Source organism: Tyto alba, unplaced genomic scaffold, assembly GCF_018691265.1.
Source record: "Tyto alba isolate M040663 unplaced genomic scaffold, T.alba_DEE_v4.0 Super-Scaffold_22, whole genome shotgun sequence".
NCBI classification, from domain to species: Eukaryota; Metazoa; Chordata; class Aves; order Strigiformes; family Tytonidae; genus Tyto; species Tyto alba.
In genome coordinates this window covers 23,874,907-23,900,006 of record NW_024881296.1, presented here as the reverse complement: position 1 = coordinate 23,900,006, position 25,100 = coordinate 23,874,907, and the positions used below count along the sequence as shown (strand labels likewise).

Here is a 25,100-nt window from a genome sequence, read left to right as displayed (position 1 = left end):
CAGAAAGGTATCAAAACAACATTTGATCTCCTTGGTTGTAGAAGATAAAAAACTTCCCTGGACTTCAGCTGATGCGTGATCCGGAAATCTGGAGTGAGCAGATTTGTGGAAACAGACTTGACGTTCTGCGAGAAGAGAGAGAGGGTAGAACAAAGAGATCAAAATATACTGGAAGAAAGGGCAATTTTGAGGGAAACTTTGAGAAATGATGGGGATTTTTACGTCGATCTGTGCTGGGCTGCAATCCAGCAAAGTTAAACTCCAAGTCCTTGAGAAATAGCAAGGACATAACTAAAAGCAACTCAGGTGGCCTTTTGTGTTTTGGAGCAACTGTTATGAGGTGGGAAGGCATTAGTAATCCGTACCCATAGCTTTCTTTTTATCTTTAGGAAACTTGTAGAAGGCAGCAGTCTGGATGCATCTCTAGAGACAGCTTAGCTTTCACAATGAACAATTTAACAGAAGTGACAGCTTAGGTAAAATAGTGGGGGAAAATAAACCCAGGAAGGAAAGTGTCTGCATTTTGTGGGTGGGAAAGAGCACAGAATTTTCCCAGTGTCTGTGAATGTCTCTTCTAGCCACAAAACATCTACAGTCATTGGTGTTTTGCCTTCAAATCAGTGGATTTTTCTCTTTTGTCAGGCAGGTTTTAACCTCCCGGTTTTAGTGGCATTGCTTCTGATTTACAGAGATATAGGAAGACAGAGGAGGCACTTCCCTGACTCACTCCTGGTTGATAATGTAGAAAAACAGTCTATATCATGGCCACCAAACAGAAGAAGAATTTTTTAGTAATACTGCTTCTTCTCTAAATTATGACAAATAAGAATGGCCAGAGCTTTTCAGAACTTTTCATATAGGTATAGCACATTTATTTATTTATTTTTTAAAAAGTATTTTATGCCTTAGGGTGTAATTTGTTATTTCTAATCAGAGAAAGGAAAAATAAGTGAACTTATTTTGAGGTGCTTGTTGGGCTAAGAAAACTTTTCATATGGAGATGATATAGCACTGCTGGGAAACATTTAGTAACTCAACAGAAAACCTGGGCTGTTGTTGTGCATGGAACTTTGTGTATGAGCAATTTAGTGTGTATGTGCATATACATATATAAAGGTGTGTCTGTGTACCTATCTATTTTGCTTTGCTTATATTACTCTTCTGTTTTTTATAGTTAAATGGAAGTGGTACACCCTATGTGATATTTCCTGGTAATGCCTACAAACAATGGTAAGCAAATCTCGGGGCTATTGTGTTGCATGGAATGGCTTAATTTCCATTTCTTTCTGCCATAGCTTTCAGTTTCTTCATGTGTTTTAATGAAATCCTACCCCTTAAAAATAGTTTCACCTACATGAGATGCTAGATTAAGCCTCAGTGCTTGCAGTCATGCTCCTTTGACCAAAGTGTATCTCCTTATCATAATTAAATATTTTGCATAACGTTTTCCAGGAGAGGCAACTGGACACATCTGTTCCTCACACACAAAAATACTAATATTTCTTGCTCCAATACTGGGATCTCTAAAAAACAACTTTCACTGTCAAGAATAGTGCAGTGATAAAATGGTTCATCATCTCTTAATTTGTGTGTCCAAATAAGGTGCAAAGGTACCAAAAAGCACAGAGAAGATGGTAACATATACCTCCGTTCTGTTTTCTTCTGAAAGTGGCAGACAAACTTTGTTGCTCTCATCTACAGTTCAAGAAGGAGATATTCCAGGCCCCACCTGAAAATTAAAAAAGTGTAATCCTGTGATGGAGGAGAGCAGAAGCACGCCTGTCCTTGCTGCTAAGATATATGAAAAGGCTGTATTTAGCATCTTCCTGCCTACTGTGATGTTCCTTGCAGTCTCTAAACAGTAATTTTGGAAGAGGAAAATAGAAGCCTTTTTTGGAGTCTTAATGTGTGTCTTTCTTCTGTCCACAGAGCAGCTCTCTGCATGCTAACTAATGCCATGAAGGAGGTGGGGGCTTTGTAAAGATCATTCTGGTTTCTATTGTTCTCTGTAGTCACAGGAAAATGAACACAGCCTCTCAAAAATTTCCCTCCCACGGGAAGATACTCAAGGAGAGAAAATTGCTATGAATTTGCCCTCTACTTCAGACACTTACTTGCTCACACAGTTCTAAAGTTGTCAAATGTATTTATACATATAAAATAGCAAGTGTTTGATAGTGCCTTTTGCCCCTTGGGACAAGATCATCTGCATATTGCCAACGGGGCTTTAGGCACTGTGTAGGCACGAGTGCTACATGACAACAGCAGGCACATCTGTTGAGCACTGGACCCGAGCAGGTTAGTTCACGTGCGATAGGATGGACTCAGACAGAGCTACAAGTTCATGGCCAGCAGCCGGATGCCTGAACTGCTCCACAGATGTTATGGTCTGAGGCATTTCGGGAGCTGCTGCCCCCTGCTCTGGATTCTGGGACTGGCTTCTAGAAAGCCAGCACAGCAGTGCCTGTCTTTCCAGGGGAAGTAAGTGCAAAAAATCATCTTTGCGTTCTGTTTCCAAGAGACCAGAGAAAGGAGAGAGTTAATTTTCTGCTCATCTTTTTTTTTTTTTTTATACTTCTCTGAAACTAACATAGCATACTTAGAAACTGACTGGGCAAAGAAACACCTCTTAAAATTACAATTTGATGATGTGGGAGAAAGGGAAACATATTTTCAAAAAGCTCTTCCCCTTCCTATTTCCACTATGGCCCAACATTTCTCTCTAAAGCTATAGGCAAGCTGTAGAAGGACTCACTAGTCATGCTGCTTTGTGTGTCACACCTATGTGGTAGGTACCCTGCCACCATGGGGAATTCAGAGATCTGCCACAGGCTCCTGGTTCTGCTCATGCACTTGAAGAGAGAGGTCCACCAAGGAGAAGAGTTGAGGAGGTAGCCCTGGCACCAATCCCATGACATCCTAGGGGTGGCTGGACAGGAACTTTCCTTTTAAACACAGCAGGAAACTGAGCGTCTCCATATGGTATTAACAAGGACCAGAGCCCTTTGCAGAACTAAATCAGCATAGCTTAGTTAAATTCAGTATTCCTATCTTGATTTTCAGCAGAAATTTTAGCCCTGGAAAGTATTTTATTGTACTTGGATCAAGGCTAAAATAAAATATTCTTTGTGCCTCAGATCAGGCCTTGAAGAAATATGAAGGAAATAAAGAGGAAAGGCTGGATTATAGGATTCTACAAAGGATAAATTTGCACCTAGAAAAAAAATTAAAACCCAGGAGTCCATGATAAAGCAAACGCCTGCATAACAGAAGTGTGCTGAAGAAAGATGTATTAAGCAGCATCAAGTCCATTGCTGAAGCCCAAAACAAGAAGAAGCAAAAACCTCAGCCCTCACTGGCAGCAAATAAAAGGTTGTTAACCACATGGTGATCTGTCTTTGGGTACTGCCAAATTGAAAACTGAATGGAACACAATTTTCAAGATTATAACTGGAGAGATGATTAGAGGCATGGGGGGAGCTTTTTCAAGGACTTACTAAGGAAATAGGATTGTAATTAGAAAAGGAAATGGAATCAAGAGAAGATTTCTAAAAGGTGAACAGAAAACACTTTTGTAAATAATAAAAACACATGTTAAGAAGCCAAATTGACAACACAATATTGGTGTGAGTTCACTTGTAATTTTTAGCCTAAAATGGTAGAGAAGTGCATTTTAAATCTAATTACTTGAAAATTTGTTTCCTTTTTACAGCTCTCAGAAATGGCGTGTAAGATTCCACTCTTGCCATGAGAAAATGGAAATGATCTCTCAGCCCTAGAGTGGTCTGATCCAGCCAATATTGCAGATGTGCTTAGTTCCACATGTGCATTTCCCCACTGATTTCACAGATTTGAATATGAACTCTGGCAAGACTGGAACACGGAACGAGCACTGAGTTCTCTTTGAAGTCCTGTTTTCTCCCATAAACGCAATTTAAAGAGAATAAAACATATCTGAGACTCTGATATTAATTTATTTATTTGTAATTAAATATTGTGAACATAGATCCTTAGACAACAGCCACCCAGAACACCAGGTGGCCCTGAACGGTCTAAACAGAGAGGTAATGAAGAGAAAAGGGGGCGAACCATAGATCCTGATCTGTTTAAGAGCTGGTCTTGCATGAGGACTCCATCAGTTGGGTAGTGCAGGCCCTCTCCGCCCTGGAGCTTCCCAGCTGAGGGGAAAAACAGACCATAGGGAACACTGAGGCTGAAATCACCACTGTCACTTCGAGTGCAACAGAGCCCCCAGCCAGCCCTGTCCCGTGTGAGCCTTGGGTTGTTCCACCTGTCCCTTCTAGTCTGTGATAGAGACCAGCAGCTTGAAGAATAGAAAGCTGACCCTCAAATTTGTCTGGATAGCAACGAGAAAAAAAAAAGAGCAAATGGATTTCCATGACTCTGCCCTGGTGAATTTTACTTCTGGAAAGGCACTTTAGCAGTCCATGGAGTCTGTGTGGGGTGCCTCTTCAGGGATCTGCAAGATGGACAATTACTGACTTTACCCCTAAAGAAGTCAGTGACTGCAGTCCATGTTCTTGTGAAGGCTGGGTCCGGTACTGGTTATGATAGAGCTTGTTAGAGGGACACCACACTGAAAGCAAGAAGTAAAGGCAAGTAAACCCCATCAGTCAAATCCCAAGAGCATCTCCAGTTCGTACTTGGTGAAATCCCATGGCCTCACCTCAAACTTGGCTTTTCAGATAATGCTGGTGCAACGTTTCTTATCAGAGAGCAAATCAGTATTATTCATAGAGGTACATCTTGCAGAATCCTTTCCCCCAGGCAGACGTAGAAACCTGTTGTTTCATTGCACAATGAAAAGGTGGCAGGAGAAGAGGATTTTATGCTTTCTGGCTTCAGCTGACGTCTCCGTATCAGCTCACTGCAGATTATTAAGGTACACTTGGGATAAATTAAGCGACTGGAGTGAAGTGTGTAAACCCATCCACAGCAAATACATTGCCTTGTGGGGTGTATTTGCAGAGAATATGATTATTGTTTGAGTTAAAAAAAAAAAAAAAAAGTGCTTTTGTATCTGCTGTATCCTGCTTTTGGGGTGGGGAAATTTTGTAATCCAGCGAGGTGAACACAAGAACAAATCTTGGGAGGTTTAGGATCTAGGTGGCCTTACCAGTGGCCTATTTTGGGCATGTCTGGACATGAACGCTAACCTTGGATGGTCATATCAGAGCAGCTCTGAACAGGCTGCATGTCTACATCGTCTCCTGCTGTACCTCACAGAGATACTAATTGGGTCCTGGAAGCAATATAGGTATGGCAGCATGTTGCTGCATCAAGCTAATTAGCAGTGCTTCTAACGAGCGCAGGTGCAGTAGCAGGTTGACATGGCTCTGGTGCTCCCTGTTTAGAGCTAGCCTGGCTGCCTCTGCCCAGGGCTCTGCATAATGGCATAGCTATCACCTTTCTCGCACTGGGAAGCATTGTTAACCTCTCTGGGAAAATATGAGCTGAATTTGAAGCAAGTGGAAGGTTTTGTTATATACATATATGCAACGGCTGAGATTCTCCATCTGTGAAGTTGGGCATAATGACACACATCTGCCTTTGCAAATCACTGAAAAACTACAATACAAAGTGCTGCACGATGTCAGTGTTAGGACACCTTTGAATACTTATTCTTCATTATAATTCTTTTCCTTGTTATACAATATATACACTGAGACATAAGTCACAAATTTCAACCTGCCAAAAAAACCCAAAAAAGATGCAAGGTGGAAAAACATTGGAAGGAGAAGTAAAAAGCTACTGAGAACTGAACAAAATATGAGTTGAGTTTGTATTATTTATACAGGTTTGTATTCTGCTTATTGATGAGAACATGAAAGTTGAATATTACCTGTGCTTTAGAACAGGGAGAAAGTAACAGCGGAAAATGAAGCAGGATGGTTGGAAGTACAGGTGGGAGAATAATTTATAATGCATAATTTATTCAACAAATTTTTCATCTTATCTCTTCACAAATTAGTCTAAAACAGATTGCTGTTTTCTCAAATTCACTTGTTATGTGAAATTATTTACTGAGCAATTCTTTTAAGTTGTTTGTGAATTTAAATTGTAGAAAGTTGATATGCTTTTGATTTGACAAAAAAGCTCCACAGAGCACGCTTCGCTGGGCTGACTGGAAGGATGCTGCCTTCCCTGGTTCCCACCTGCCTCCACAGAGCTCCATGAAGGTTTGGGTCCTTCTCCAGTGGGGCAGCTTCTCAGAAAGGAGCTAAATCAGCATTTTTGGCACCAAGTCCAAATTCCTGACCATGTTGTTTCTTAATGTTCTGCTAACCCAGGGGGAAAAATGTTCTTTTAACCTTCATGAGAGCAACACCAAAAGCCTCCTGCCTGAAAGATTGTGTATTTTTCCAGCCATTTCATCTGCTCTGACAGAAGTGTAACCTTCCTTTCCCCACCCTGTGCCTTCCCAAAGCCCTTCAGCCTTTGCAGCCACACCATCCCTGGTCATTCTGCTCTCCCTCATCAACCCTTTACCCTTATTGTGAATAATTGTTTGGGGAGGTTTCTGAGACCCTTGGGGACCAGATACTGGTTTGAGTTGGATATAGGAGTTACTGAACATGCTGGTCTTGTGATCCTGGAGAAAGCATTTGAATAAAAAGTTTTTCCTCCCTGTCAGCTGAACTGAAGTTGTTCCTTCCCTTATGGTACAATATGAAGAGAAGTTGCTGTAGCGGAGGCACTAACCATGTGGGTAGCCCACGTGCCAGGTGGCTATTTTGTCACCGCGCCATCAGCGCTCATGTCCCTTTCCCCTAAAAACAAGAACAGTTGTGCCTGTGCTGGCCTGAGGACGAACCCTATTTTCAGCAGTTGCAGGGAGGGGTAGAAAGGTTTTCCTGTGTACGCGCAATTAGCCTTCCGTCTGCAGAACCTGCCAGCTGCTTTCCTTTGCGTAGGATGGTAAGAGATCAATTAGAGCAAGAAAGTTCACAGCCCACTTAAGAAGCAATATTCCCCTTTTATCTTAACTCCTTCTCAGGTTTCTACCCTTTTACAGCTGTGTGGCTGGCGTGCTAAATGCTAATGTGGAAGTACTTTATCCAGTGCCAAGCAGACATTCTTGTGGAAATGAATTCTCCCTTCTCACATTCGTTTCCTACTTTCTCACCTCCCAGCTCGGTTGATCAGATCGTCCCTTGGTATTTAGGGACAATCCTTGAGGTACTTGGCCAGCTGCCCAGGTCTCCAGACAGCCTGATGCTTTACTTGCTTAGTTGAGAGCAGGTTTGCTGCAGTCTCTTTATTTTTCCAGGCAGGCAAGGAATTAAATAGTCTCTTTGTGATCACACACACACACAAAAAAAAAAAAAAAAAAAAAAAAAGAGGTGTTTGGTATTTGATCAGCAGCTTAAATGACTGGATAGATTTTGCTGGATAAAATATTCAGCAGTTTGTTTTGGGTGGTGTTTTGTTTTGTTTTGTTTTGTTTTTTTTTCCTTTCAGTCATTCACATTTGTTTGTGATTTCCCTCTGCCCTTTTAAACTAGCTCTTCTTGGTGATTATTGGTCTAATTGTATCTAGTCTATTTAGGTTCTTAAGCTCATCACCGTGGTGTCTGAACATCAGATCAATGCCATGTAATTACAGTCACACAGAGCACAATCAAAAATTATCAGTGATCACTTTTCAGATCTTGCAACAAAGACATGCTATCTGAGACATTGCTGCAGGATTTCAGATTTCCAAATATTTGCACTTTTAATTAAGCAGATGGAAGACCTGCTGGTAATGAGAAAGCAGGTCTCAGAACTTCTTCCATAGCTAACTTCTGCTCAGACCAAAATAAATTATGCTGCAACAATTCTTTTCCAAGGTAAATAACACAATACACCATTTGGCAAAGTGCCTCACAACAACAAAAAAACCCAGAGAAGTGTTTAAAGGTATTGCACTCAGTGGGAGATTTTCACACCACAGTAATAAATGCAACACAGCAAAAACCTACAGCTAGCAGAAGGGAATGCCTTCTTATCTAACTGCTCTGGAGGATATTTGCTGATCAATCCTATGAAAGGATGATATGCTTCTGTGTGTGTCCAGGGGATGAAATAACAAGCCTGAAGGCAATAATGCTCTCATATCATGTTTGAGAATTTTACAAATACAGCATGAGGCTCTGTGACTCAGTCTGAATGGAATTTTTCTTAGCACATGAATTTTACATGATATTTCGATACTAGCTCTTTTGGGCAGTTTTCCTAACACAGTGCGATGTAAGTTTTTAGATGTTTTTTTATCGTATTTGTAAATACCGTGACACATTTTGTGAAATGTGTGAGGAAGGCTAGCAAACCTGAAAGTTTAAAAATTACAAGGATATTTGATTTGTCTCTTTTTTACTTTTGCAAACTTTCTGATGCTTTTTTCTCTTGGAAGGTAGAAATTAAAAGCACCAAAGAAAAAAGAATTCAGTGCATGTGTTTTGTTTTTACCTTTTTTATTTTTTTTTTCCTCCCATGGTCTCTCCTTAGCCTTTACATTCTGCCTCTGGTTGAACAAATATCCTTACATTCCAGATTAATTAAAAAAAAAAATCAAATAAGTAGGTAGCTCTTATGATTTTTAGCAGTAACAAAAATCCATTTCTTTTTGTTGTTTCCAAATCTCTAAAAGCAACAATTCTTGTAATTATCAAATTTCCATATAGAAAACTGGTATGCATGTGGGGGTGTAACAGCACAATCTGATATTCTTGTAACACCAGTTTTCTATAAATAGGGAAATCTGTTATTTATCATTGGAACTATTCATTAAAATTAAAAAAAATATATATACAGTATGGGCATCTGTTCCTAGACCTTTAGTTGACTGACAGTTTTTAATCCATTTAGCTAATGCTAAGTGGAACTTGCTGGAATCTCAGCCTTTTCAAGAGGTCTTTTCAACTTAGTCTTGATGTGTTTTTATGCCCTTTCTGATGATCTTTGGAAACTTACTTGTTTTTAATAGTTTGACTCCTGGAGTCAGGTGTGTACATGAAAATTGCAGTGTTTATTAAAAAAAAAAAAAAAAGGTTTTCACTGTACAGAAGAAAACTGAAAATGAGATTCTCTTAGGGTTCAAAAGGAGTGTAAGCAGAATACAAAAAATGTTTTGCTTTGTTTTTAAATAAAGACATGATTTTTAAGGTATTCCCATGACTTCAGGGGATCTGGCCAAAGATTTTTGAATATTTTGATTTTGTAACAATTTTAATAATATGTTATTTTTTTATATCGATAGTACTGTTGGAATCTTACTGACCTATGCCGTAGCATTACATATTATTAGCTCTTTATGACAGGGGCTAGATTGCTTCAGCATGTTTACCACCCTGTTATTTTAAGCATAAAGCATTCACTCTTAGCAATGAAGGTACGTAAGGTCAGTGTGCATAGGACATCGGTGTGATTGCATTTGTGTTTTACTTCCACATCTTAAATCCTCATATTAATATTTTGCCTGGGATTTTCATTGCTGCTGTCTCAAAAGAATAGCCAAAATCTCACCAGTGGAGCGGCACTTACGTGGCAGCCAAATCCAGGTGAAAACTAGCAAAATGTTATCAAATACTTTTATACACTGCAATTATTTGTCACCTCTTGATACTTTTAAGGCTTTCACCCTACATTTGTTGTGTTAGTTCCTTCAATGAAGGTTTCTAAAACTGCCTGGACTAATGCTGGTATTCACTGGTGTGAATTTGCAGACAGACTGGGAGAGAATTTGTCTCTCTGCCTCTCTCCTGCTGATTTACGTGGATGTGGGTTTGATCGCTTTCTGTTGTCAGCATTTGTTTTCTTTTCTACTTGAGGCATATATTATGTGTAGAGTAATAAATAACATAATTCCAGCTCTTATGGCTTCAGATGGCACAGTGCCCTCTGCTCGAACTCTTTGGAGAGGGAAATATTCCAGCTTACCGTCAGAGTTTCATTTGCAAGCTTTACTTTACCTTAGCCTTATTTTAAAAATTTCAAAGCTTTGCCTCCACAAATCAGGTTAAACTGTACATTACAAGGGAACTGCTTGACCTTGAAGCAATCCTTTCTGAGGCAGAGGTGACGAAGGGGTTGGCAGGCGGGATTTATTGTGCTCTGAGGAATGCAGAGGGAGCACATGAACATAAATATACAGAGAAACAGGAGTGGGAATCACAGATGGATCTGGCAGATAAGACTTGGGCCTGTATCTGTAAGTAGGTCAAAAGTGTGATGGTATCATCTCCAATGGAAATACAATTCAAAATCTTGTTTGGATGGTATATGATGCCAGACAAGCTCCATTGGACAGATAAAACATTATCACCATTATTCTGGTAAGACTGCAGAGTAAGTAGGATGCTCAACATATATTATAGGCTTGAGAGGTTTGGGGCAAAATGTGTAAGGTAACTGGAAATGTTGCACAAAACCCACTTCTACTGAACAGTTCCCAAGCTGTGGGGGGCTGTGGGATAAAGGACTTGAAGGGCTGCTCACTGAGGCCAGTGGCAGTAAAAGGACACTGGTGGTAGGGTTGCTTGCCCACTTAAGAATATGTGGATGTGACACATCTGGGCTGATTACCTTGGTTCTCATTCCTCAAAGATGCTATTAGCTGATAGTCTACCCCCAGGGAAACAAAGTATGAGTCACAGTGGCCTACATCTGTAAAAAAAAGGTGAAAGTCTTCTTGTTAAGGATGAGTGGGAGATGTGCTTGCATGCATGTTTAGGAAAATAACTATGTTTGCTGGATATGTTTTTCCAGTGCATTCCTTGGACTGATTATCTTGGCATTATTGTGATCAACTCTTTCATCACTCTAGCACTTTTCTTGCTTGGATGAATGCAGTGGAAGTCAGAATCTTTGTTTTTATTTTTCCCAGTAAGCTGTTGTTTTTTAATAAGTTATTGACAGGTAGAAACCCCAAACAAGCCCTCCCCACTTCATTGTGATTCTACCCCCATGTGCTGGCAGCCCACCTCTGCCTTCTGGAACTTTCTGATCCTCTTTGGTCTATAGCTCTATCATCCTTCTTTCAAGGTCTTCAGGGCTTCAGCTGGCCCAGAGAGAAGTGGGAACAAAAAACCATGCTGAAAACATTGAAAGAGAGGACTAGAGGAGAGAAATGAAAGGAGGTGAGTAGGCGTGGGAAAAAGAGACAGAACAAGCACAGCTGAAGAGTCAGAACAGACTACATATTTATTTTCTTTAAAAAGGTAAGTGGTTATGTTTTGAAAAGCTTGTGCTGTTGTTCCTTCCAGCAGTAAAGCCTTTTACTTGAGCTTTTTTCATTCTCCTGACTCTTTTTTTTCCTTTCTTTCACTCTCTGTATTAAAGGTTTAGGATGTGACCCTTCATAAGATGGCTGTTGGATTTTTGGGCCCTTGGATGATAGTGGCTTATTATGTACATATTTGCATAATGAGTTAATTAGGCATAATATGTGGTTAAAACTAACTACACTGCACTCTTTTTATAGAAAGTCAGCACAGTTTTCTGCCAAAGTGTCTCCTTAGGCACCCTCTCGGGGGCCAGTTAGGATTCCCTGCCCTCTTTCAGATGTCACTAACTTCTGGTGATTAATTTGTGAGCTCTGATACATTACATATGCAGTTTATAAATACACACCCCCCACTCTGGAATTTTAGGATTATGTAACAATCTCATTTTATATTTATTAAAGAGAGGGAAAGAGAAATCCAAAACCCCATGATTATAATGAAGAATTTGAGAATGTCGTCAACATCCATCCAACATGTTCAGAAATTAAAAAAAAAAAAACAACCAAAAAATTTTATTATTAATGGTGCACTGCACATAATGTCTTCTATTCAACTTCTGTGAGAGCCATGTTTATTGTCCTTTCCATTTGGAGATGCAATGCCACTGTGAGTGACATTCAATCTGGCTGAGTTGTTTCTTACATCTATGCCTAATCTGTGATGTCTATCAATCTGTGTAACATCTATCTTTGTGGATGTGTGGTCCTCAAAGTGCTTCATGTTGACCTTCTTAGCTCTTCCCAAGCACGGTGAGGTTGATTGCTGATACCATGTTCACTGGATAAGACAGGATGCAACTGATTGCCTAATCTTTAACATTACTTCTGTCCTTTGAAGTTGACTCTGCTTTGAGCAGAAGACTAGGCCACAGACCTCTGGAGGTCCCTTCACACCTTAATTATTCTATAAATCTCTGGTTATTTGTCCTGTGGTATGATGGTGAGTATTGATGCTCCAGCCATTTCAGCAATTGTTGATAGGAAGTAGGCAGTAGACCTAGATTCTCTGAACCACAGCTAAAGCTCCTATATCACAGTTCCTTGTTCCTCTTAAGCATGGTGGTCTTTTTTTTTTACCTTGGAGGACAATCTAGAACAGCAGATTTTGCTGTCTTTTCAGATATGCAGGATTATTCCAAGTTTCTGATAATATTATGCAGGCATATTCCGACCTCTCCCTGATGGCATTGCATTTCCAGTGGTCTGTGTGCCATGACTTTACACTACATGCACCTGCAATTATATTGCTTGCTTCAGGTGATGTAAGGAGAGCTGTGAGTAGGAGGAAATGACTTTAGCTGTGTGTCCTTTCTTCTTCGTGATCATACACCTTGCTAATTTCCTACCACCCCTTTTTCTTGCAGGCATGTAAAGTTCCTCTTGAAAGCACTGGCCACTACCCAAGACAGGATACTAGACTAGATGGAGTGACAGCCTAATACATTTAAACAAGATCTAGGTAAGATCTGAATCCAAAGCAGAATTTAGAAAGCAGCCCTAAGGGCACACTTGGATTTTTCTCTATTAAAATCCAGAAAAGGAAAACCTGCTTTTAGTTAGATCTCAGTGTTCAATGTTTTGCACAGCAGGAGAAATAAATGACTAGTGACTAGTGCTGGTATGTGCCACAAAGGGTCACAAACACAATTATATATGTTTATTTATACAGCAACTGCTTTCCACAAGCCACTCTCTGGCCTCAGAACCAAAGGTGGATGAATTACATTGTTTCAATACAGTGAAATAATTAAAAAAATATAAACTGAATTACAGTTTTTCTTTAAAGAGTATATCTCTATAGTTCTTATCCCCAAAAATGGAACATATGTATGTCTTCTGAGTGAAAATACATAGACAAAAGCACTGGCCATTGAAAAATAATATGTAGTTGCATAAAAATTAAGTATTTTCCATTCATCTTTGTATAAATTACATTATGCTAACTTTGCATCATAGACCCCTTACAGACAGATTAAAAGGTATGGTCATTGAGCTGTAGAGTTAGTTTTTTAGACAATCATAGAAAAATTTCACAAGTGGGATGGGAAGAGAGAAAATATCAGATCATTCTGCAATGGCCATGAGCAAAATGGATGATTTTTATATGCCTGCTATGTTTAAAACAGTGGTCAAGATTTACAGATTTTACTCAAAAAATTATGACTGGTGGGCTTGGGGATTAGGAATTTGTTTCTGAAGAATGGCATGGCTACTGGGTGAAGCAAAGACTTTCTGCTTTTCTACATGGGAGAAAGTCCAAAGATGAAAAGGAGGTGTAAGATGTGTATAAATTGAATAATTCCAGCAGAGTACATTGGGGAAGAGTACTCCATGAACTTTCCATGGAAAGCAAATGCACTGTTGGCAGGGTCAGCAAACGGCTGGAAAATTTCCGACAAAAGTGTTTTTCATTAAAATGTGTAGATGGATTGAGATGGACATCTTTGGTGGAATTGTACTGCTTCTGATAAAACTTCCACTGCATAAGATTTCCAACAGCAGAGTGGAATTTTTTGGTCTCTTTTTCACACTGGGGTGATAGAAATAATTCCTCCTGCCCTCCTCAGCATGTGTGCTATTAGGGCTCTCATCTGGTACAGGTTCCTACTCTGCCTAATTCCCACCTCGGTTGTAAACTTTGGTTGCCGGTTTCACAAACGATTAAAAGCAGGTCTTCTGCCAGGGCAGTTCCATGTTCCACTTCAAAAAGGGGGGAAGAACGGAGTATAGATCAGCGTTTATACAGTTAGTGATTAATTTGATTCCTTGTTCTCCTGTTTCCTAGCTACTATTATTATTACAGAAACCTAGGAGATTTCTGGTTTATCTCAGATATTTTCACTGGGCATGAAAGGGAATTTTTTATCCATTAACTCTTCAAGAAATTTCAGAGACATGTTGATTGAACAGGATGTCCCAGTGTCCTTTCCTCAGTCCTCTATATAAAAACATAACTACTCAAGAAAGCCTCTCTGTCCCTTAGAAAAAGAAAGGGAAAGAGAACAACTTGATAACATGGATTTAGGTACACACATACCTCTTTATAGTTATTTGAAACTGTTCAGGAAATTGTGTACTTGAGAGAGACAGAGGTGCAGTGTAGTCAACCGTATCATAGGGAGACAACCCAGAAGAGACATTTATGAAGGAAAAAACTGCAAGTAAGAAAAGCAGTTTTGCAGAAATCAACATGGAAACAGAACCTGCTATAATCATCCTGAAAGGGACAGATGTTGGCGTTCCACCCTCAGCTCGTCTGGCCTATTAGGTCTCTGAATACTGAAGCTCACAATGCTTTTTTTCCTCCAATTTCAGAAGTGTCAGACAGGAGACATAGTGCCAGTGAAAAACCTTATACTGATCTCTTGTTAGCTAACCGCGGTGTTTTGTTCCACAGTTACATGTCTGCACAAGCCGTCATTGTGTCAGTCATAATTACCACCTATTCAGTGGCTCCCTTCAGGTTTCATCACCTTTGCAGTATTAAGCAGCCAGCTGCAGGAAGCAGAGTCGGCTGCCCTGGAGCAGCAACCGTCAGCCTCTGGATTTCAGGGTATTATTGCTGCCTGAGCACAAACATCTCTCTCCTCCCTGCTTAAAACACCCAATCTGCTCCTGTCTTTGGCAGAGATTAGAGCCCCATCAAATGCACTTTTTGCCCAGGACAGTTGCTCTTTCTTCTGCAGGGGCAACTCAGTGTGGATGTTGGGCTGTACAGTTAATGTGACTGTGCCACCATGTGCCACCACATGAAAATGTGGCCTGGTACTCCTTATTGGAAAGGGGGTTCACCTTTCCTGTAGATGCCTTTTTATCTGTGAAAGATATGAGCTACCTCTGGCATGGAAGTCTAACTATAAAATCCTAGATGTCCCCCAGAAGTGGGGACTTCTCCTGAGTAAAAATCTGAAGTAACCCCATCTAAACTTGACTCACTCTTCCAGAACTATGCTCTCCTGGAAGGGCAGGTAGATGCGTCTTCATCTGGGCCAGCTAGGCAGAAAGAAATGGAAATGCAAAAGTGGGAGGCAGTTGCACTGCATTCCTATCAGCCTGGTGCATGGCTTCAAATGCCAATTGCCTTTCCCCTCTTCCTATCCCATTTACTGTTTTTTATAAATTCAGCTTTGGCTGCATGGCCCAGAGCAGCAGGCCTGCCAACAATCATGTTGCATTTTGTTAACTGCTTATGACTTCTGCACAGTGTGCTGCTGTGATTGTCACACTCTTTCACTTAAACATATGGCACATGGAGACATAAATTACTCCAGCATGCAGCTTTCCATGATAGATTTTTACATGCAAATTGTAGATACTGTTTGAGGCTGCTGAGACTGGCGTGGTCCAATCCTGGAAGCAGTGAAAAACCTCTGCTCTGAGAAGTACCTGGCACACTGGGTTTCTTAGGCTCAATTAGGAAAGCCAAAGACGCTGTCAGACTTTTCTCAATCCAATAGAAATGCTACCAAGCTGGGGTTAAGTATGTGTATCACGTTGGAGAGACAAGAATGAAAATAAAAGCTTTAAAGTAGTGGGAGTAAGAAGTGTTGAGAGGCTAACTGATGAAAAAAGCTATGTCATTTGTATCAGGAACGAGGAGGAATTTAGAGATTCATAAGTTTTGCCTGATTAAGATCCCCACATTGGGATGTTTGTAGCATATTTGTCAATACAGCATATTTGAGTGGGAAATTTTCTGAGGTCCTCCTTGCATATGAGACTTTCTGAGCTAATTTCAAGACCAAGTCACTACAAGAAAACATAAAACTGTTGAAAACTAAAACTAATGTTCAACAAAACTAAATATTCAAATAAGCAAATGGATAGCATAACCCCCACAAATATCTGCAAATGGTCCTTCGAAGATGCACAGCTCATTTATGTGCTGAGGGACAGTCATGAAGAGAAATGTTCTTCATTTCCTTCCTTTCTGTAAGTTGATTCTTCTTGAGTTTTGAGTCTGAATCAGAGAAAAAGATTTTAAGGGATTTTACATTATTTTCTTGCTACAAAACTCTGAATTGACATCCAACATTGACATGGCCTGACAAGAAGGAGCTGGATAACAATCATTGTCCCATTGTTTTGATGAAGCAGAACATAGCACAAATCTGAAGGAGGGAAAACCTGGAGGAGAAACAGATTCAAATTTTATGGAGACATGTTGCACTCTACAAACTCACATATTTTCCACCAGACTTGCTGGATTTGAAAAGATGAGAGAAATACAGTAATAAAAATACCTAACTTCACCAAACTCTTTAATGAAGAAGAGTTAATCATGAATCTTCAAGTAGAAAATCTGAGCAGCTGTTACATTTCACCAACTGCTGCTTTCACTTGTAATAGGGTTTCATATGGCTAAATCTCACTGTAGTGCATTGGCATGAGTAACATTAGTTTCGGATCCACTAGAATCTGAGTTATGGGAAATGTCTAAAATATCTTGGTGTTTTAAGCTTCTGAAGTACTGTGATCCACCAGGATGTGTTGTCATATGGAAAGGGGTATGTATGTAAATGGTCACCAGTGACACCATTTTTCTTCATTTTCCTTGGCTTCTTGACCTACCTTCAGTCCTGAAACTCTCTCCTTTCCTCGTCTTCCTTGCTTACTACTGTATGTTTTTCTTGATTTCTTTTGAAAGTCCTTTAAAACAAGTGTAACTTAATTTCCTAATGTGACTGCAAAGAACTCTTCTGGCCTAAATTTACCTCTTCACAGCCAGCTGGTCTCCTGCCATCTATCCCATGCAAGTACAGTGATATCCTATTGTCTCACTTTGCTCCCAACTTAGGAACAAGCTATGAGCTTGTTCATGAATGTTATTTCTCTTGTGAAGTTAGTGGACCGGTGTAGGAATTGCCTCAGTACATTGATAGAAGTGGAATGGACTAGAAAAGAAGAAATTAGTGATTAACAATTGCTACGGTGCCCAACTGATCTAAGTACATTTCATAGTTGAAGAGCCTTGAGCTAAGTATGTCCCAGAATCCCAGTTGTGAATAATCTGGAAATGTAGGAAAGCTCAAATCTAAATCAAGACTTTGTTGTCTGCCCTTTTCTTTAAATCTATAAAATCCACTCAGTGCAACAACAAATACACATAAAACATTTGTAACTTCTGTCATAGGACAGCAGGAAACTGTAATTGAATATTTCCAAGGATCTTCTTACCTAGCAGTTGGTCTGGAATGGGTAGGATACATACACACAAAACATTAAGCATTTTTTACTTGCTCTTACCAAGACCACTGTTATAAAGTCCAGTCTGGCTCTGGATGAAGAGAAAGTGTTTGGAAACAGCTGGTTGTTAGTGAGCCAAACCAAACCTGGACACTGTGGGCTTGACTGTGTGATGTGACTGCGTTTTCACTAAAATCTCACCAGGATGCTGTGTCAGGCAAATGCTCTCCTAGAGTACAGGTGGCAGGAAAGGCTTGGCCGTATGGAGAAATATTGCTGTTTCTGTCACTGCCAAAAGCTGTACTAGATGCCCCACAAAACAGAAAGGATTTGCTACAGTCTAAGGGGCTTGTTAACTCTGTTGGACATAATGTATATGAAAACAAAAATGTTTTCCTTCATTAGAAAGAGTAGAAACAGAGTGGTGTTAGGAAAATGGTGGTCAGTATTAAGTGGATGATGCAGTTACATCAAGAAGGAACTACAGGGAAGCCTTATCAGTATTGCAGCCATGATAAAGTACTTGCTACTGAGCTTCTGTCCCTCTGTCTTCTCTGAGCATATGCCCTGGTTTGGGCTGAAGTACAGGTAATATTCCTTTTCAGGGACTAGGTGAGTGCTGTGTTTTGGATTTAGCTTTGGGCTTGGTATGGGAAGAATGCTGATAGCACACTGATGTTTTGAGCTGCTACCGAGACTTCAAGGACTCTCTGACTCCTCATGTTCTGCCCGTGCGCAACGGCACAGGGAGCAGGGAGGGAGCACGGATAGAGCACCAGACCCAAACTGGCCAATGAAATATTCCATATCATGGAACGTCATGCTCACTATATAGAGGAGGCGTGGTTGGGAAGGAGCTCTCTAGCTTCTGGGATTGCGATTGTGGGATCTTGGTATCTCGGGGTCGCCAGCCAGGAACGGGCTGGGTATTGGTTAGCGGGTGGTGAGCAATTACACTGTGCATTGCCTGTTTATATATTTTTTTTTCCTATTATTGTCATTGTTCTTGCTTTATTGCCATTATTAAATTGTTCCTACCTCAGCCTGCGAGTCTCCCTTTACCCCTCTAATTCCCTCTCTCATTCCCAGGTGAGGGGGGGGGGGAAGGGAGGGTGACCAGCTGCGGTGGTTGGTTGCCGACCAGGCTCAAACCACAACAGCATATCACCAGCAAGATCATGCCTATTGTCACTCTTACCATGAGCTATGTGATTCTCTCACTTTTGAACTGGGCTCTGGCCTGTGATGCCCTCTGTGTCACTCACAGTTACACAGTAACTGAATGAATTTGTATCTGCAGGCACGGCAATGAAGACAGTGACCTGCCAGCTTTCCAATTCTACCCCCAATCAAAGATGAATTTATTTCCTGATAAGAGTGAAAAATTTAGAGAAAATGGAGTTTAAGGCTTAAGATAGTTGCTTGATGTCATCCTAACTCTAAACCACACACGAAAGATAGGCAGACCCACCCCAGACATCCCTCATGTGGTACCACTGCACAGCAGATAACTTTCATCAGAGGAAGAAAGTCCATTTTTAAACCTTTCAGAATATGTGGCAGGAATTTCCTGCTCAGTCAAAGTTGTCGAGGGAGCTGAAAGGGAAGTGGGATAATCCTCCCAGAGCCCACGACTCTGCCACCCTGTGCCCACCGTTGTGCCCACCCCAGTGCCCTGAGGGAAGGTGGCTTGCTGGGAGCAGGCAAGAGTGCCTCACAGCCTCTCCACGTAGGTGTGATGAGTTTTCAGATTGACAGATGTAACCAGCTCATTGCTGCTTAGGCCCCAGACTGTGTATCTTGGCTTAGCCCAACTGAGCTGTAGTTCTTCCAAAGAAATCTGTTCACCGACACTATGACTAAACTGCTGGTGAGCTATTTTGGCATGTATAAATGCTGTGAGCTTTGGTAGCAGTTACAGCTGTGGAGTTTCAAGAGACCATCTAGACTGGTCCCACTACACCTGAACTATCCTTGAAAGATATTTGTGCAGCCTGTTCTTAAGAGCCACCAGAAGTAAAGACTTCACATCCCCTTCAGCAATGGATTTCTGTGCTAACCTCTCTCTACTGGTTCCTCAAGGTACTTTAAAATGCTCAATCTAAATCCTTAAGCCAATAATAGCCACATGGAGAGAATCCAAAAATATCACTGACAATGGGTGTTAATACCAGTTCAGAAACCTTAAACTCTAAATTGTCTGTGTACAACTGTTTGGTGGTCACAGCAGACTGGACGGGTACTGGGACAGTGCAAGTAGCCACTTGCAGGCACAATTATGCCATGGTTTTCCAGGAGAAGTACAGCTTCCCACCACTCCTATGTATGCCTAGAAGCTTCTTGGGTAAGAGCATGGACAGAAAAAGTTATTTTCCTCACAGCAGTCCACACAGTAATTTTTGGATTGTGTTGCAGCTCAAGGCAATGATAAAGGGATGTCTTGGGCATCCTCTGAGCCCTGCACCAAACAGCAGAGGGGAAAGACATTGTTTGCCAGGAAGGCTGGCTACTTTGAGGGGGAAAGTTGTCCTGAAGTGGGAATAATGCTTCTGGTGATTGAATTACTTCACCTACAGCTCAGTAGCATGTCTCTACAGGGCACTGTGTAGGACCATGTAGATGGAGGTGTTTAGTGATGTCAGTGTTTTCTGAATCATCAACCAACGCAGTGGTTTAATCCAAGGAACCTAATTTCCTTGCTAGACATAAACACAACCCAAATATCATTAGAATTAACTAGGTGAAGTCTGAGCTATTTTCTTCACCTCCATGTCATTTTCCTGTATGTCCCATAAAGTGGCTCAAGTGTGGTTCCTCTCCCAAGCATTTCCGGGCTGGCAGTCATGCAAGAGTCTTTCATGTGCTTTGCAAAGCGTCCCTCTTCCATCTATTTGGGAATATGAGGAAAACAGACTGTCTCAAAATAGACTTCTACTTTCCATTCTGAACAAAACCACAACATGTTTGGAAGATGGCATTTCCCCCACTCACCTCAAGAATGGCTTTTTGAGAGCTCTGATTCTGCAGTGATTTGTATTCAGCTTGGCTGAAGCACAGCACAGGGACAATATTTAATTCTTCCTTGCTATTTTCTCTAGCTTTGATTCACTGCAGTGTAATTTTGGAAACTTAATCTGGTTTCATCAGCCATGACTGGAGCTAGAAAACAGGGCAAGTTATCAGAAGATACAGCAGGGAGATAACTAAAAGAAGTTTCAATTGGCACAAATTATCAGGAAATCCTCCCAAAATCAAGCCATCAAGGAAATGATGGAAGTACCTGATTTCACTGAAAATGAACACACGCATACACCACAACACACACAAACAGAAATACACAGCCCCTTTTATTTATCTGAAAGTCAGTTTTGGTTTGTTTTTTTTTTTTTTTTTTTCTGGGGCTACTACAAATATTTTAACGTATCCTGGCTCCAGTCCAATCATCTGCAATTGCTGGCAGCCATTTTACATCATCCCTGTCATAAGTTTCACTGTTGCAGTGATTTGTGCTTTGATTTTATTATGCCCCGATCCAAGCACAGCACTCTGGAGCAGTTCAGAGTCTACACCCAGGTCTGAGTGCAGCAGCTGGCACCTCTGCCCTGAACGGGTCTTTATTATTTATTGCCTGTGCTGCAGGAGTCCCCAGAAGCTGCGTCCCCAGGAGGGCTGTGCTCCTGGGGAGCAGTTTGTGCTGCCAGCAGCTTATGCAGCAAAAGCAAAGCCAACTCATGCCTGGGGATCAACAGGAGCAGCACTCAGGGAAGTTGGGGTATAAGGTGGCAGTTACCAGTAATAAGTTTGCAACATGATTGCCCATGAGCATTGAAACTGCTTGATGGTTTTCCAGCCCTCAGAGGGCTGAGTGCCCGCAGCCCTCCCCACAGAAGCCAAGGTCACTTTGCAAGGGGTGCACTGTGGGGATCAGGCCGAAGACACTGACTCCATCTCCAGTTTGTCTGTGGTTTAGTAGGATATAATTTCTGGCACACCTCAGTGCATCTAATTGTTGTCACTCTTAGAGCACAAGGACAAATTGCTGACAAAGAGGGCTGCATAAAAATGCACTTGGGTGCAATAGCTGTGGCAATATTTCAAACAGCTTCCTATTGTACATCTTCAAGAGAGATGCAAGCACTTGTGCTTTATGATTGTGCAACCATATCATTGAATATGGATAGCGTTTACAAGTGCTGTGTAACGTGTTGACAACTCTGCACACATAAATATGTATTGTTTTTCAGGCACCACCCAGACAAAGGGAAAAGTGGATTTTTTATTTTAATTTCTTTTGCAATGTCTGAGCAAACTGCTACAAGACTTATAAATTGGGAATCCTAATGACTTAACCAGCAATTCAAGACAAAGCACTGCAGATCTCTAAGTTCAGCTCCCTAAAACATTTCTATCTTTTGCTTAGATCCCACCAATTATTCCTCTTTTTTTTAATGGCTATTAGCTCTTGAACTCCCTGGTTTGTTCTCTACCTCTTTTCGGTGACTTTTCAAAATTCAGATCATTCCAAAGTAAAGGCTTTAGCTGTCCTTTAAACCAAGATTCCTCTTTCTTTCCGACATCAAGAATTCTCTCTTTGATAACTTCAAATGTTTCTTCCTCTCTGCAGTGAGTACTTAATTCTCACCAATGGTTTTGCTTTTCTATCAAACATAGCACTAGCACCCTGAATGTTGTTTATCTGCTTTGGTCATTGCTTGCTTTCTTTGCTGTTTTTTTTTTTTTTTGTTTGTTTGTTTGTTTTAACTTTTCAACTAAATTGATACAAACAACACCACTATTTTTTCAGCATTGTTGTGGGCATTTGTTTTTTCCTAATTATGTAAAAATACACTTGCTTTTTATACTCAATTAAAGCTTCCTTTATGTGTTAGCAGAGCTGCACAACAGAGGTTTTCATCCTGCGCACTGCTTTCTCTGACTGTGAAACAAATAAAAGCCAGGCTTTTGCATTTCATAACCTTGAAGTTCTCTGAGTAGTTTCACCTCCAGGGCTGGGTAACTGAATGTTTTCAAGCAGCTTAGAGAGAAAAATGGGGAGGGGGGTGTGTGTGAGATTGAGGAGAAGGTGGCAGTAAACAAGAATATATTTTCAGATTTTCATGATTTAAACTAAACTGAATAGCAGCAGCAACAAAAGTAGAGACTGTATATATAGATGATGGAATAGTTTTATAATTTAAAATACACATTGTGTTAGACTTTCAACATGAAAGGGCTAATGCATTTCTCATAACATCCCACATTTTGTTAGTGCTTTCCACCCCATACTGGTACAAATGATATTTGAGTACTGACAGACTGAAGGGAACATGTATAGACCATGTTATCCATTGCTGGGTCATGGCTGTACATGTGGTATAATGTGACAACTGTTCTAATAGTGCTCTGCATTGCTATGCAGCAATTTCAGGACAGACCTGGGAGAGTTTTACTGGAAAAGCAAATACACTAGAATGGATGTAGTGACTCATGAATGGTGGTGAGCTGTGCAGAACTGCTAGATCATGGGGCAAGAAGAATGTGATTGCTCACATTAAATCATCACTGCCTCCTCTACATCCCTGGAGGCTTTTTTATTACCACAAGTAGCCAAAACCCCCTTTGTTTTCTAATTATTCTAACTACTGTGTCCTCCAGTGGCACATTGACTTTTCACACTGCCCTGACTCACTTGCTCTATCAGTACCAAATCAAAAAAGGCCTATCACATCTAGAATTACCAGTACTGCTCTCTCTACTAGCCAAGTTTACCTTAAAGGCTGTTTCTTCAACAGCTGACCTTGTCTGACCTTGCTTAGCTTGTGCTATCTATAGAATTGCAGAAAAGTGTATACAGAAGTCAATAGGATACAGCTTTTCAGAAAAAAATGGGAGCTATTTACACCTTCTATACAAAAACTCCAGCCTAGACATGCAGATAGTCCCTGATTTGATATGACACTTATTTCTGAGTTTGTAGAAGAAAGGCTGTGGATTAGGAAAAAAAAATTTAAAAATCAGACTTTGTTATATAGTGAAGCCAGAATGTTCTTTAAGTATACCATGTATTAGGTGCTGCATGGAACGGAGAGAATGTAGGTATTCCTGGTGACAGAACAGAGGTGAGATATTGCTTCCATGGTTGGAATAAACTCCTAACATGCTGCATGGTATTTACTGTCTGTATTAAACAAAATCTCTTTTGACACTTATAATTTGAAATAATTTCTTCAGATTCTAAACCAATTTGTTAATGACTGTCTTCATATATTGAAGTTGGTGGAAGGTGGATGTATATTATTATTCTTGTTTCTACAGAAAGTGTTTTTTTTTTTCCTCATATTACATGTCTACAGGATAGTGCAGTTACAGATGTAATCTGCAAAATATCAATTTGCAAGAAGAAACTTCAAGCTGCACAAGGACACAAGGCTCTTTCTGTTACTTTCAAACACAAGTCTACTCTTCAAAGAGCTTGAGAAGAAAGTGGATGCTAATAGGACAAGCAGTTCATTATTTTTTGCAATTTCATGTATACACACTGGAAATCATTGGCCCGTGAAATGTACCCTGTGTAGTCCAGAGTTCTTACCTTATTTATCTCTAGCACATTTATGCACATGAATATGCACTATTACATTCATTTACAGCTCCAGGACAAGAAGGCATCCTGAGATTTACAAGATTTGGCTGATGTGCTGTGGCCAGTCTCCTATTTCCTTCAGGAGTTCAGCACATCAGGACAAAGCAAAACAAGGAATAAATTTTATAGTTGGGATTTACATGCAAATGGACGGTTTCTGGTAACTGATCTGGAAGATGATGTCTGCTCACAGGTAGGATGGGCCAGTCTCCTGTTGGAGAATGGCTCAGAGACAAGGGTCCTGAGCCCACCGAGCAATTGTATGATCAGAGCCTGCTCTAGCTGCTGATGCTGGGCCTCACTAGGGTTTGCCTGCAGCTGCTTGCAGCTGCTGATACAGGAGGAATGTCAAGGACGCTTCAGCCCTGTGTACTGTGGTGTGTCGAAAACAGGCTAAGGGGAATTAGGAATAGTGGTCTGAGAAACCTAGTGTTATGATAACGGTGGTCTGAGAATCATTGTGTTACGGTACTGTCGTGTATTGAAAACAAGTCAACAGGAATCAGAAATAGTAGCATGAGAAACTTAGTGTTATGAGAAGCTTGGGCTGTAAGCTAACTGCAAGTAGGTGGACCGTGCAAATACGACCTTTAGAGCTTAAGCCAATCAGCTAGTGACTAGTAGGCATAATAATTATCATTGTCTGTATAAATATATGTACCCTGGACCAATAAAGACACACGTTGATTGATGCTCTATCACCCACACTGAACCCGTCTCGGCGTGTCGTTCGTCCGCGGCTCCGCAGTCTCCCTCACCAAAGACATCATAATTGTTTCCCTTTTTTAAAATTCCATAGCCCATGACTTTTCACAAGAGGAAGAATGAGGACTGGGAACCAGTCTTATTTTTGTTAATAATCTTGGCAGAAAAACTAAAGGTGTGCTAATGTATTTTGTTGCTGGTATGAGGCTGAGGGGCATTGTGAACACACGTAAGGTTTAGATGATAGCATAGAAGAAACTGAGGACTTTGGTGGTCTGGCAG

At 40.7% G+C, this 25,100-nt stretch overlaps 1 long non-coding RNA gene across 1 annotated transcript; it reads left to right on the top strand.

Moving 5' to 3' along the window:
• Window positions 1–24,006, top strand: LOC116965918. Its single transcript, XR_004409807.1, has 5 exons — window positions 1–144; window positions 1,175–1,230; window positions 11,047–11,141; window positions 12,652–12,746; window positions 23,827–24,006. It is a non-coding gene; the product is annotated as an uncharacterized LOC116965918 (long non-coding RNA).
• Window positions 24,007–25,100: the final 1,094 nt, after the last annotated feature.